The sequence below is a fragment of the Hipposideros armiger genome, unplaced genomic scaffold (assembly GCF_001890085.2).
Source record: "Hipposideros armiger isolate ML-2016 unplaced genomic scaffold, ASM189008v1 scaffold_184, whole genome shotgun sequence".
Lineage (NCBI taxonomy): Eukaryota > Metazoa > Chordata > Mammalia > Chiroptera > Hipposideridae > Hipposideros > Hipposideros armiger.
The window spans coordinates 1,078,866-1,092,391 of NW_017731534.1; positions in this window are offsets into that span (position 1 = coordinate 1,078,866).

Here is a 13,526-nt window from a genome sequence, read left to right on the forward strand (position 1 = left end):
TAAAGATCTAGTTCAAAATACCAACAAATTGAATGCTTATTTATTACATATGATTTTTTCTTTTTAATTTATTTTTGAATTAGTGTTTTTTCATTACAAGAAAAGATAAACGTTTTTGTTCATGCCACTTCCTTCCCCCATTTCCCATAATAATTTCATTGCATATGTCATTCAAATATTAATTCTCTTTCTCGTATCTCTCTCCCACAACTTCAGTTTAAATTATCAAAAGCCCATGAATGCTAAGTGATTTTGAGTTAAGAGGGTTTTTTTAAAAACTTTCTTTCCTAGTTCCTAGTTTCTTATTTCTCATTTGCAATATTGTACATTTATTGCAAATAACATAGACAAAAGAGAAAGGCTTAGAGAGGAATTCCACTATCTTGATGTAATCCATTAGCTGTCTTCCCTTGTTTTCCAGGACTTATTATCTGTTGATAAATTAGCAGTACACACATGCAATACTCAGTGTTGGCAAGAGTTTAAGGAGTAAAAGGATAAAAAACAATCTGGAGGAAAGCATTTGCACAAATATGAAAGCCTTTGGGTCGATAGCCTTATGATATCAAGATCTAGAACATATGATTAAGAAATTACAGTGTCGATATTCTGGAATTGTGTATTAACTATGGTTGCTGATTCTTTAAGCTCCGAGAATGTTGGAAGTGTAGGAGCTGTGCAGAGGAAGCACATCTAACAGGAAGACATGACAGCTCGCAGTGAAAGAGCTATGGTTATGTCGTCTTTGGAGACTGTTTAGTGCAGGGGCTAATGGGATCACACCCAGGAGTTTTGTTTGCTTTAAGTGTCATACTACTATATGAAAATTGGTGTTTCTAATAATGATCTGAGTTGGCAAGATACAGGGTTCATGTGCAATTGTGTGCAAATTAGTTTTGCTGTAAAACATATTTAAAAAGTTGTTTTGTTATAAGATGACGAGGAATCTTCTTTTCTTGATTTACTGAATAAATGAGGCGTCATCTTGCAACTATTTGAAAATAGCTGTTACATCCACTTACATTTGCTTTGAGTCCTAGTTGCAGTCAAACTCTTTAAGTTTGCTGGAAAATCTGTTCACTGAAACAGTAGAATAAAGAAAATGGACTTGTGTACTCTGTGGTAGATGGCCACTTCATGTTATTTAAGGCCTAAGATAGTTTATCACTGAAAGCTGAAATTAGCCCCAGAACTAGTGGGCTATGTCTGACATTTTAAAGGTATAAACTCAGTGAGAAACATAATTAGTGAAAACAGGCTTTTATGCTTGGCAGAGGGAGGTGGCGCATTCACTTAACATAGGTACGTTGCTTAATCTTACCGTCTTGAAAGATTCTCCAAATACCTTTTTTTTTTCATGGCAATATGGGTCCCTGTATGTTTGGTACTTTATATGAACAAGGGTTGTTTTGTTTGTTTGTTTGTTTGTTTGTTTGTTTGTTTTTTAAAGATTTTATTGGGGAATTGGGGAAGGGGAGCAGTGTTGGGGAATTGGGGAAAGGGAACAGCCAAGTTGTTGTCCTTCAATCTTTGTTGTAGATGGCTCAGGTAGCTCAGCTCCAAGTCCAGTCGGTCATCCAGCCCTCCGTGGGCAGTTCGCGGCCACTCAGCCCAAGGTGCTGTGTTCAACCTTAGTTGCGGGTGGTCGTAGCCCACCATCCCGTGTGGGAGTCGAACCGGAAATCTTTGAACAAGGTTTTTTTAATGGTTGATTGCAGTTAAATGATGAGACCCCTGTGGTATGGTCAAAGCAAAATATCATATACTCGGTGTGTCGCGATTTTGTGTCTTCTAACTTTTCCTGAAGTAATTCATTTACCCTGCAGTCCAGACATCAAAACTTTGTCAGCTGTGACTGCCGTCTCTGGCTGCCCTACAGTGATCAGTGCAGTGTTGTGCAATGAGCACTTTTTCCGAGTACCTTGCTTTAAATGTTTGTGTTTGTGTCATCCTGGAAGGAGAGCTCCCACATTCTATTTCCATATCTAGTCTCCATAAACATTTAAATTTAACTGATCAACGCAATGAATAGTTAGTCTATCCTTTGTGGCAGAATGTTTAATAAACACCTAAGTCACATAATAGAAACACAGTAAAATTAAAATGTTCTTTTAATGTTTTAAATGTGTGTCATTTTTTTTTCTCTAAGATAGGGGTGGGAAAGAAAAGAGAACTTTAGATTTTTATGTTTAATTTAACTAACAGCATGTGCTGACAAGTAATAAATAACAGTGGTCCAAAGTGACTAAATAAATTGGTTTTCACAAGCAGTGATTCATCCTCTGTCTTTCATTGCCATCAGGCTGAGAGACAGCTTCTTTTTGTCAGTTTATAGGAGAAATATTTGAGAATATAACACTCCTGTTTCTATTCCTGCAGTAGCAGTTCATTATCTTCTATGCTAGTTGCATTTTTTAAATATTTAAATACAATAATTAAGTCTACATTTGGTTGTTCATTTACCTAAAACTTTGGGAAGCTCTAATTGCTCAGTCTTTGTGGTATTTAGCAATATTCAGGTAGGGCCACTGCCTCCTAATTTTTTCTTTGACTCATGGGCTATTTAGAAATGTATTACTTAGTTTCCTAATATTGGGGGATTTTGTAAAGATCTTTCTGTTACTGATTTTTAACTTAATTCTGTGGTAGTTATAGGACATATGGACATAGTTTGTATGAATTGGATCCTTTGAAGTTTATTGAGATTTGTATTATCACCTAAAATATAGTCTGTGGGTAAATATTTCTTGAACACTTTAAAGGAATGTGTATTCTGTTGTCTAGTGTTACATAAATCAAATTAGGTCAAGTTGCTTAATAGTATTGTTCAGATCTTCTATGTTCTTACTGATTTCCTGTCTATTTTTTTTTACTTATTGAGAGGGTTTATAGTTTTCTGTTGCTGTGTAACAATTAGCACAGATTTGGCTTAAGGCAGCACATGTTTATTATCTCAGTTTCCATGAGTCAGGAATCTGGCAATGACTTATCTGAGTCCTTCGCTCAGGGTCTCAGAAGAATGCAATTAAGTTGTCAGCTTGGCCTGTGGTCTCATAGGAGGCTTGGCGGCCTCTTCCAAGCTCATCTGGTTGTTGGCAAAATTCACTTCCTTGCCGCTATAGAACTCATGGTACCCTGTTTTTTCAAGGCCAATAGGACAGAGAGTCTTTGATTTCTTTCAACTCTAATCTTGAGACCCTACTTTAAAGGACCCACCTAATTCGGTCATACCCACTCAGTTCTTTTAATTAACTCAAATTCAACTGATTAGTTAGTTACCTTATATGTGCAAAATTTCTTTCTTTTGCCATATAACATAATGTCATCATTAGAGTGAAATTTCATCATATACACAAATCTCGGCCGGGGATTACACAGGGCATGTATAGCAGGGGGTGAGAATTTCGGGGGTGCTCTTAGAATTCTGCCCTCCACAGAGGAGTATTAAAATCTCCAACAATTTTGTGGATTTGTTTATTTGTTCTTGTAATACTATCATTTTTGTTTCAAGTATGTTGAAGCTCTGTTATTAGGTGCATAGATGTTTATTTAAGATTGTTATATCTTTCTTAAAATTTGTTCTTTATTATTATGAAATAACATTATTTTCCCTGGTAATGCTCTTTGCTCTGGTCTGTTTTTTCTGTTAGTAATAGAACCACTTCTGCTTTCTTTTGATTAGTGTTTGTATGGTATATCTTTTCCAATCTTTTAATCCATTTGTATCTTTATATTTAAATTATGTTTCATGTAGGCAGCATATGGTTGAGTCTTCCTTTTCTATCCAATTTTACAATCTCAGCCTTTTTTTATTTTTTAAATTTTCTTTACAGTTTATTTTTTACGCATAGTATTTGTACATATCATTTGTAACACTAGCATTCACCTATTAGATACCATCCACAATGTATTCTTATCACTTACTTTGACAGCATCATTGATATATTGGGTTGTCAGAAAAGTCATGACGACTTTTTCAACGAGAAGCAGAAAAAATACGTCATGACTTTTCCAACAACCCAGTATATTGTAATTCATATACTTTAAAGTTCACCCTTTTAAAGTGTGCAGTTCATAGGTTTTTATAGATTTGTGCATCCATCAACACTATCTAATTCCAAAACATTTTCATTACTCCAGAAAGAAACTTTATACCCGTTACCAGTCACTCCCTATGCCCACTCCATCCCCTGACAACCACTAATATACTTTCTGTCTATGAAGTTGACTATTCTGGACATTTCATATAAATGGAATCATACAATAGGTGGCTTTTTCTATCTGGCTTCTTTGTTTTCAAGTTTTATCCATGTTGTAGCATATGTCAATACTTTATTTCTTTTTGTGGCCAAATAATTTTCCATTATATGGATTATATCACATTTTGTTTATTCATTGGTTGACTATTGGGTGATTTCCATTTGGGGGCTGTTGTGAATAATGCTGCTATGAAAATTCATGTACAAGTTTCTGTGTGGATACACACTTTCATTTCTCTTGGATATATACCTAGGAATGGAATTACTAGGTCATGTTTAACTAGTTGATGAATTTATAGACATTTTTCCAAATTACTGCACCATTTGGCATTCCTAACAGCAATATATCAGGGTTCCAATGTTCTTGCTAACACTTTTTACTGTCTGCCTTTTTTCATTTAGTGTTTTAAAGATGTTGCTTCACTGTGTTCTCATTTGCTTGCTTCCAATAAGATGTCTCCTGTCATCATCATTCCTCTATATGTCTTTCTCTGACTGCTTTTGCAGTTTTCTTTATTACTAGTTTTGAGCAATTTGATTACAATTTGACTTTGAATAGTTTTCTTTATGTTTTTTGTGCTTGGGGGTCCATTGGTATTTTTGGATTTGTGAGTGTATCGTATTTATCAGATTTGGAAATTTTTCAGTCATCGTTTCTTCAAATATTCTTTATTACCCCTTTCTTCCTACATTTTCTGTAGAGTGTACTTCAAGTTTTTACCAGAGTTCAGTGAGCTCTCTTCATATTGGGTTGTCGGAAAAGTCATGACGTGTTTTTTCTCTGTTTTTTGTTGCAAAAAGGCATCATGACTTTTCCAACAACCCAATATTTTTAAATTCTATTTTCTCTCTGTCTTTCAAATTCACAGTATTTTGTTCTGCAATATCTAACCTGCTCTTAATCCCATCTAATACATTTCTCATATTATACATTGTAATTTTCATTTTAAGAAGTTATATTTACATGTTTTTGTATCTTCCATGTCTTTGCTTAACATCTCAAATATATCGAAAATACTTATAATACCTTTTTAAAAGTCCTTGTCTGCTTATTCTGTGTCAGTTCTGTGTTAGTCCCAATTCATGAATTTTTCTCTTAATAATGGGTCATATTTTCCAGTTTCTTTATAGGCCTGGCAGTTTTTTTATGAATGCCATACATTGTGAATTTTGCTTTGTTGGGTGCTGGATATTTTTATTCATATGAAGAGTCTTTTTTTTAAAGATTTTTATTGGGGAATTGGGGGATGGGAACAGTGCTGGAGAATTGGGGGAAGGGGAACAGACAAGTTGCTGTCCTTTTGTTCTTCAGTCTAGTTGTGGAGGATGTTGCTTCACTGGCCCAAGCTGGCACCATCATTGCGCTCTTCCCGGGCGAGGCATCTCAGTCGCCGGCTTCTGGACGGCTGCTCATGGCGGCTGCTGGCCACTCACGCTGGCTGCTGGCTACATACGGTAGCCCATGGCAACCCACTGCCACAGGGGCTGCAGCCTACGCCGTCGCCAGCGACTCACAGCAGCCCAGCTCCAGGTTGAGCTGTTGTTCAGCATCTTAGCTGTGGAGGGCAGTGTCACTGGCCCTCATATGTGGGATCCGAACCGGGGCCCTCTGGCATCCCAAGCCAGCTCTTAACCAACGCGCCACTCGGCCGTCCCCATATGAAGAGTCTTGAGCCTTTTAAATGAGACGTGGTTAAGTTACTTGTAAACTATTTGAGTCTTCCCATTCTTGCCTTTAAGATGTGTTATAGGTCCCACTGGAACGTGCTCATTGTAGGGCAAATTAGTTTGCACTACTGATGAAACACCCCTCTGTGTATTAATGCCAGTGAATCATAAGGTTTGCCTGTCTAGCTGTTTGGATTAGGCTCCTAGCCTTGTGTGGCTGCTGGGCACTGTTACCTCCTTATGGTGGATCTTTTGCTGTTTTTTTTTTCTGGCTTTGGTAGTTTCCTCACACGCCCTGTTCAGTACTCAGCTGAATACTGCAGTTCTCTAGAGTTCTTTCTCCTCTCAGAGTTAGAGCACATGTCAGAGTTTGTCTTCTCAACACAGATTTTTCTTTGGCTATTTTATTCTGACTTCTGTTCTTTAGGGTGTTTCTCTAATCTTAATAAATTTGGGTCAAAACATACTCTCTTCAGGAGATCTTAAGCTCTGTCTCCATTTTCAATTACCCCTATTTTTTCTCTATTGCCTGCCCTATATAGCAAGCCTTTCTATTTATTTTATATGATATGTTGTCTGGATCCTGGAGACATACTTATTTCTCTGTTTCGACGAAGTAGAGAAGTAAAATGTTAATTCGTTTATCCATGTTCTGTTATTATGCAGGAGGATACTTGCCCATGTAAGAGCATTAGTTAGTGGATTTGTCAGCTGGTCATTGTGTCACCCTTATTTCCTGGAACAAATCTGAGTTCCAATTTAGATTATCTTTTTTTTTTTCTTTTAACTGTTTCCTCAAAAGGAGGCAATTGATGCTGCTGATAGATTTTTAAAACTCTTTTTAAGGCCTTCTTCATTTGCAGTAAAATACTGTGTTGTCATCTGTTTTTCTTAGTATTATAGGTAATGAATTTTAAAAACAGTTGAAATCATGGTAACTTTAGGCCCTTATTAAAGTAGGAAAGAAGAATTATTGGGGAATAAATGTACAATTCAATAGATAACTTTTCTGGTTTAAAATCATGTTTATTTGTATAATGCTTAAATAATACAAAGGCAGATGGTTAATAACTCCTATTAGCAGCCATAAAAGTAAAACAAGTTTGTTTAAAAACATTGTTTTTTTTTATCCATTGGATATGTGGGCAATTACTCTGTTGCCAATTTTTCCATTGGGAACAAATTGAAAATGGTTTAAAAATATTTAGAAACAGTTTCTCAGTCATGGAACATAATTTCTTATTTTGCTTCTCAGTGGTACCTCTCTGTTCTTCCTGGAAATTAGTACTAAAGTATTGAAATACTTTTCTGTAGAGTGTGGTCCTCCCTTTTATCCGGGAATAGCTTTTGTGGCAAATCATTGAGTCAGCAGTTATTTTGACTCTAGCTCAAAGAGATAAAGTTCTGAAGAATTTATTATAGATGTGTCTTGCCATTGAGTGCGCAAGAAAAATACCTACCTATCAGTGCTGACTGGTAATTTCTGAGACATTGTGCCGCCGTCCTCATAAATAACAGTAGCAGAATACTGAGGAATTCAGCAGAGATCAATCTCTAGATGAATAAGTTGGTCTATAAGCAAATAACTACTCAACTTCTTTTGACTTTTAAGAATGCTCTGTGTGTTCCTTAACCCAGACCCCTGGAATTCAGTGAGTCCCTAGAGACCCAGAAATTTTTACAGAGTAACCAAGACTAACAGATGAGCAACTGAGCGCTGGTATACGGAGGTACATTGTGATTTCAGCGGAGACACCCCTATTCCTCTTTTAGAAACTCTGCTCTTTACCTTGCTATCATGGAAATGTGCCATGACTATTTAGTGATTTGAACTTGACCCTGATGTCATGGACTGAGAAAGTATAGATTTCATCAGTGATCTATGAGGCTGGGTCATGCAGTGTCTCTATAAACTTGTAACTATTTGATGGGTATGCTGCCTAATAACCTCTGTCCCCCTGTTTGGAACCTGCCATTATTCCCCAGCTCTATACATGAACAAGGAGATGATCTAAAAGCAAGTGAATAACGATTTGAACTTTCAAGTGAGCTATGAACCCAAGCAATCCTTTACCCATCTCTGCAGACAAGGAAAGAGGTGGGAGGAGATGCCTGGATATGGTCTCTGAGGTGCCATCGGCTATCATCTCAGGTTTTTGGCAGTTGTAGACAGGCAGGATGGTTAGAGGTTTGAAAACAGTTTAAAAAATTGTGCCACATTTTTAGTAGTTTTCGTATAGTGTTTGCCTCATTGCACTGCTTCTCATAACCTTTTTACATTTGGACAAACTGAGGTGTTTTTAAAAAGGATTTTTGTTTAGAGTGCATTGACTGAGTTTTCAGAAACATACACATGTATAAACTATCAAGATATGGAACACAGAAAGTTCCCTCATTTCCCTCCCCAGTGAATCCCTCCCCCAAACCCTGAGGCAGCCCCTGTTCTGAATTGTTTCCACTGTACATTAGTTTTGCATATTCTAGCATCATGTAAATGAAATCATACAAATATACTCTTTTGTGTAAGACTTCTTTCACTCTGTATTAATATTTGGGAGATTTATCCAGGTTCTCTCATGTACCAGCAATTTGTTCTTTTCCACTGCTAAATGCACAGCTTACCACCATTTATTTATCTGTGCTGTTGATGGATGCTGGGACTCTTTCTTGGTTTTGGCTGTATGAATAAAGCAGCTATAAACATCACCAGTCTTTTGTGAGCTTATTTTCATTTATACTGGGTAAATACCTATGTGTGGAGCTGCTGGTCATAGGGTAGGTGTATCTTTTATTGTAAAAGAAACTACCAGATCTTTCCCCAGCATGGTTGTGTCATGTACCCTGCCATCAACCACACTGCTCCACATGTTCTGTCACCTCATCTTTTGGTTGGTGGTGTCAGTCTTTTTAACTGTAGCCATTCTTGTCAATGTGTAGTGGTGTCTCCTTGTGGTTTTAATGTGCATTTACTTGATGACAATGACGTTGAGTGCTTTTTCATGTGCTTATTGGCTGTGTGTGTGTGTGTGTGTGTGTGTGTGTGTTATGCTTTTTGATTCTTCAAATCTTTTATCCATTTTAAATTAGGTTGTTTGTCTTTCTATTGTTCAGTTGTCACAGTTCTTTGTATATCCTGGATAACAGTCCTTTATCAGATATATTTTGCCAATGTTTTCTCCAAGTCTACGGCTCGCCTGTTCATTTTCTTAATGGTGTCTTTGATGAGTAAAATATTTATTTTTTTAAAACAAATTTGATTGGGGAATTTGGGGAGGGGAACAGTGTTGGGGAATTGGGGAAGGGGAACAGGCAAGTTGTTGTCCTTCAATCTTAGTTGTGGAGGGCGCAGCAAGCTCAGCTCCAAGTCCAGTCACGCCGCTTAGCTCAAGGTGCTGTGTTTAATTACTTGCGGGTGGACGTAGCCACCATCCCATGTGGGAGTTGAACCAACAGCCTCGTTGTTAAGAGTGCACGCTCTATCCACTGAGCCATCTGGGCAGAAGCTCAGCTTAAGGTGCTGAGTTCAGTGTTTAGTTGCAGGTGGGCATAGCCCACCATCTTGTACAGGCAGCCTTGTTAAGAGCATGTGCTCTCACCAACTGAGCCATCTTGCCACCTGTTGGCAGCTTAGTGGCAGCTCAGCTTGGGCGCAGCTCACTGGCTCATGTGGGAATTGAACTGGCGACGCTGTTGCTCAGAGCTCGCACTCTTGAGCAAGCTCTTAACCAACTGAGCCACTTGGCTGGCCCAAAAGTTTTTAATTTTGATGAAGCCTAATTTTGTTTTTTTGTTTTTTATGGTTATTGCTTTCTGTGACCTACCGCATCTTGGCTACCCATAAGTCATTAACATACTCTCCTTACGCTCTTGTGAAAGCTTTATAGTTTTACCTTATATATTTAGGTAATTTATTTTGCCTTTTCTCTAATTTTCACTGTTTTTCGAGAATAAATCTTTCAAACAATGTAAAATAAGATCCAGGTAAAATTACATTTCTATAAAAACAAATAAATGAAGTTTAATCAGGTTATGAGAAACCTATTACAACATCTTTCCAGAGAAAACATGTGCAAATGTGGAATTATTGAAAAGATCAGACCATCTTCCATATTCATGTTTTGTTTTCAAGCATATAGGTTAAGAATAATAAAGGAGTCTCTGATTAAAGAGCAACCTTGACTGAAAGAGGTATTTTAGACCTGCATTTGTTCAGTTGAAAGGAAATTGACCTTTCTCCCCTTTTATATGGAATGACGAATGACAAGGTGGGAAGAGAGGCACCCACTCCTCCTGCTGCGTGGAATTGGGGTGGAAAGTGAGAATCCACATCCTCCCTGATTACACAAGAGAGAGAACCTTACGCCTCCTGTTTCTGGTTGTCCTCATACTTTTCTGCCTCACACGTTCAGATCTGAGAGTCAGAAGGTGACCCCGGCCATACTGCTCCAGGGAAAGAGTGTAACTTGTATCCTTTACAAGGCCAGGCTCCCAGCTGTTGGTTACATGGGCAGAGGAATTGGACACTGATATTCCAGCCAACAGAGGGCAGTGGCTGGTTTAAACTCTCACATAATATTTGCTCCAAAAATGGATTTCCTGAAAGTTTATACTTAAATGACTATGGAGTGACTTTTTGTGGGGTCACCATGGTGAAAAACAAGCAGAATGTGTAACCCCAGACTGTTGGGCAGCCGCCTAGTGTCACGGTTCTGCTTTAATTCACTGCATATTACTTCCTTTGAAATTTGCAACGGGATTCTAAACTATTCACCTTTTAATGTCTGGAAATGCTTAAAGCAGTTGGCCATTTGTTCACCTTGTTTGCACCATACACCCAGGTAGGGTTAAGAATAGATTTGCCAAAGAAAAGTGTCCTCTAAGAGATGAGGCTGGCACTTTCAAAACGTTTTTCTGAGACGAGCCATAGAAGGTAAGTGATCGTATTTCTATGCAACTCTACTAGTGATAACATTCCATGTTATGATGCTTTCCTCCCCCTAAAGTTTTTTTCTTTTATGAACTTAAAAAAGTTTCCAATACAAAGGTTATATTATCAACAAATGCCGGTTTGAAAGGACCAAATAGGATTTTGAAGATTACCCTTCTTTAACAATGCCTCAAATTTTTATCTCCTTATTCATCCCTCATTGCTTTCTTTCTCAAGACATTATGGTTTATTGTGTCTCCACCAGGTACCTCGCATGTGATTTACACTGTGAATGGCCCTGCTTTTGGAGCGAGTTAATGATATAATATCCCCATTTATATTCAGAGCAGTCAACACTTTCTAGCTCTCAGAATAATAAAAGCACCTGCATTTAATATACACGGAAGAATGGGAAGGCAAATAGATAAGGCACAATCAGGTAAGTGTAATCAGATAAAATATCACAATATTATATAGTAGATCAGCATCTGGTAATGACTTGAATTTTGAAAGACTGACACCCAGCATGGCCTAAAGCAGCCAGGCGTGCCTCATTCAGAGCGGCTCTTCCCAGAGCTGATTGCTCCTCTCCTGTGTTTTCTGGCAGATTAAACAGGTAGGGTTTCTTATTTTAACTCTTCTCGAACTGCGTTATGCCACTGGAAAAACACTGGCAGTGTTCCTTTGGAGCCCAAATCGGAAACAAAAACTAATGACATGTCTAAAAGCAAAACCTTGCATCTCCCAGCAGTTATCTCAAATTGATCCAAATCAATTTTATTAAATAATAATAATAATAATAATAAAGCTTGCAGTGATAGGCAGAGCTTTCATTTTCATCTCTATTTACCTGCATGGCATTGACATTTTCTTCTTCTTTTTTTTTTTGTAAAGCAGGGGAATACTGTTACTTCATTAGAAACTGGTTTGTCTCTGAGCTTCTTCACGTTTCATCACTGGCAGCTGGTAAACCTCGCTGTGTATGTTGACCTGGCAGGAACCCTAATGTAACAGAACCATATGGTGTCAAATAAAAAGCTGCCGATTTGCGAAAGTCAGAACTGAACAAACCTGGTTAATACAGTGGAATTTAGCAGCTAGCCTTCAAGTTACTCTGTTGGAGGCCAGTGATCTCTTCAAATTAATTCACTTCGGTTTCCTGGATGTCACGGAGACATGGGGATGGTAAGGTGCAAGACACGTGGGGAGCCCAGGTGCAGAAGGGCTGTTTAGCAGCACAGTCTACCCCAGTGCTGGCCTCCTCGGTGCCAGGGCCCCAGCCTCTTCACGGAGGGATCAGGAAGTGCCTTTGCTCTCGTCTGCTGCCATTGGAGCAGGACCTTGTGGGGAGAAAATAGAATTGACTGCTCCATCTTCTGAGAAGGGCTGTATTCACTCTCTTATTCCTCAGTTCTTCCGCTTTTGTTTGCTGTTCTAAGGGTGGCAGCTCTGGATACCGGCCAAGTGGTGTCTATTTAAATGAAACTTTAATAAATATGAGTATGAAGGATATGCAGTAACTATCCATTGAATTTAGAACAACTCTGTGGTTACGGAAATGACTTCCCAGATTGTCTCTGTCTCACCACCTGGTTGAAGTCAGCTCACCCTGTGATAGCAAAATACTATAGACTTGCTGGTGTAAACAACAGGAATTTCTTTTCTCACAAGGAGGCTGAAAGGTCAAGATCAGGGTGCCAGCATGGCTGGGTTCTAGTGAGAGCTGTCTTCCTGGCTTGCAGAGAGTGGCTCCCTCAATGAAGGGTACTCACGTGACCCCTGGAGAGAGAGAGGAAGACCAAGCTCTCTGATGTCTCTTTTCATGACACTCGTCGCGTGAGGCCCCACTGACAGGACCTCATCTAAACCTGCTTACTGCCCAAAGGCCCCATCTCCAAATACCATCACATTGGGGGTGAGGGCTTCACCATATGAACCTGAGAGGACACAACTCAGCCCATAGCATTGCCCAGTTGTGTTATCGTGGTACAATTAGTAAGGAATTGTATTACTGTGGCTGAGACAAGGAAAACTGTCTGGCCAAAAATGTTGACATGAAGAGTATATTGTAGTTCAGTCCATGATGGAGGAAATGTCAATCAACTGGAAACCAGATAGCCTTTTTTTTTTTTATCACTTCTCACGCACCCCTACACCTACACTCACCTATCCCTGCCACATCAACTTCAGGCTTTTAGAAAAAGAGATCACAAGAGAAAGTGTTTGTGTCAGGGATTAAATAGAAAATGGAAAGTAACCTTCAGGATATTTATGGTATCAACGTTCTCTTGTACTTTCTATGACACTTTCTACCCTTGCATGGACTGATCACTGATTTCAGGATGATGAATTAACCCCCAAAAGAGCTTCATTCAGCCAACAACATTTCAGTTATATACTGAATACCACGGATGGAAAGAGAACTAACTTTCAGAAGATTTCTAATGAAAAGAGTAGAAAGGAAGACGGAGTTTGTAGAGAATCATGAGTTGATGGCAACATCCCATTTTCCAAGCATCCCATTATAATGCAGTGTTTTCTTTCATAGATTTCATCACTGAATGCTTTTTGGAGGTGGGCTGAGATTTACATTTTACAGTTGAAAAACAGCTTTTTCAACGTCATGAGAAGAGATCTGGATTATCAATTAAAACTTTAACTGCACAATATTG